We start from the raw sequence: 2,408 nt of genomic DNA on the forward strand, positions 1-2,408 counted from the left end.
GTCCTCGGTAGTACGGGCCCAATACTACCGACCACACCGCATCAGTGTTCATCCCAAGTCCTCCTCCCCAAACTCCGGATAGTGAGTACTCTACTGATGATATGCACTATCTACCCGCATGCTAGCAACACATCTCATATAGGCAAATTTCCCTAGACTAAGGCATCACAAATCAGGCCACTCTAGTCCTATCATGGATACCTAGTCTTCTAGCATGCATAACAATTCATATCATATAATATTGTAAGGTATTTTGGGGATCTTTACTGTTCGGGCGCTGACTGATCGTACACACTGCTTCTTTATTGCTTACCACAAAACCATTTACAAAAGTTTATGCCTTTATTTAAAAAGTTTCCCTCAAATCCTCGGTTTGAGTTCAGCTACTCCCAAAGGTGCACCCGAATCCCTCAAACCAAGGCTCTGATACCAATTGTAACAACTCAAATTTTCAAACCAATTTTTCATTTTAAAAATACATTTATTTCCATTCAAAACAAGGCATAAATAGTTTAAGTGTTCTGTCAAATACAAATAATCCAAAATCCCAAGATCATAAAAGTAGTCTTCAGTGTGTATCGATCACGCCGGCGCCTTCCCACGGTCCTCGCTAGTACCTGAAATACATGTACAACAACTGTAAGCATAAATGCTTAGTGAGTTCCCCAATATACAACTTACGCACTTACGCCTTTCCAGGCCCGACCTTCCGGTCCATGTGTCTCAAGGGACTTCCGTCCCTGCTGGGTAAACCTTCCGGTCCTACCCACGCCGACCTTCCGGTCCATCACACAACATATCGCCTTCCGGCCCATAACATATTGCCTTCCGGCCCATAATATAATCGCCTTCCGGCCCATGACATACATAGCACACATATAACAAATAACTTACCACAAATAGCATACATATCACATATCATATCCGACCTTCCGGTCACACAGTCAAACCCTTCCGGGTACAGTATAGTGAGAAGACTCACCTCGTAAAAGCTGAAAGCTAGCAAATCCTGAAATCACTCGTGCACAATCCGACGAGCTACAACCTCCCTATAACATCACATATCTCATTAGCACTTATATCTTCTAAGTGTGACTATCCCTAAGAAGTCAGACTTAGGTCAACTCTGGTCAACGGTCAACGGTCAACTCGACCGGACTCGGCGAGTACCATGGCGACTCGGCGAGTCTAGACGTCCTCCAACTTTCTGAGATTCCTTATCTACTCGTCGAGTATCCTCCTCGACCCGACGAGTTACCCCTGGAAGAATCGCGGGGCCACCCCGACTCCACTCGCCGAGTCTGAAGAACAACTCGGCGAGTCCCAGTAAATCTTCAAGCTACTCGCCGAGTCTGAAGAACAACTCGGCGAGTCCATGCCATGCAGATGATCAACTGCTTCCTGAATTACGTATGGTCCCGAGATATACAATCATGGGACTTTCTGGACTTCTAAACACCTTATTACTGGGGTATAAACGTTTGGGTAATAACATAATAACCCATCTAATCACTAAATGGGTTTCATAAACCCTAATTTCGCATACACATCAAAATAACATAAAGGAATCCGAAATATTACCTGGAATATGCCCTCTCTGAGTCTCCAAACCGCAAAACTCGAATCCCTTGCTGTTCCTTTAGCCAAAACCCTTCTCCTCCTTGCCCAACAATCTCTTCAAGCCCTAATATCCTCCAATCTTGCTCTAGATGCCCACAGCCGTTTAGGGTTCCTCTCAATCGACTAAAGACGGACAATGACGGCATATAAGAGCATTATATACGATCCAAAATCGAACGGTTAGGGTTTCTGCTGAACAGCGTCGACTCGCCGAGTCCATATCTGGACTCGTCGAGTCCAGTCGCGGACCCGCGACCAAGTCTGCGATCCTACTCGGCGAGTCTAGGCTCCAACTCGCCGAGTCCCCTCTTAACTCACCCCAAAAACATAATTAAACAATACCTGAGATTTCGGGCTGTTACATTGTTGCTCTTGTAGTTGTTGGAGCCTAGATCAACAACATCCCAAACCCTATGGATTCTAAGCAAAACCTCCATTCGCATTCTCCAAATCATGTAGTTTGTCGACGTTAAAATTAGGTATGGAAATGTTAACGAGGTAGGTTCCTTTGTAGTTGGCTGTGAAAAGCCTACTTCTCCTGTCATCACCAAATGGATTATGCTTCTGCCTTAATTGTCAAGCTTTCGATTCTTTTTAGCTCTTCAAACTATTGATCGAGAATTCCTAAAGCCTTAACCTCACTCAGGGTGTATGATCCTCATGTTTTTGATTGATCCAAGCCGAGAAAACCTACCACACGAACAAGAAAGTTGTTTATTCACTGTTCCGATTTAGATTTATGCTCATGTTTTCCACACGAAATGTTTCTCTGATTTTGAACATGAAAG

This window comes from Lactuca serriola, chromosome 8, assembly GCF_051521515.1.
Source record: "Lactuca serriola cultivar US96UC23 chromosome 8, Lser_US96UC23_V15, whole genome shotgun sequence".
NCBI lineage: Eukaryota > Viridiplantae > Streptophyta > Magnoliopsida > Asterales > Asteraceae > Lactuca > Lactuca serriola.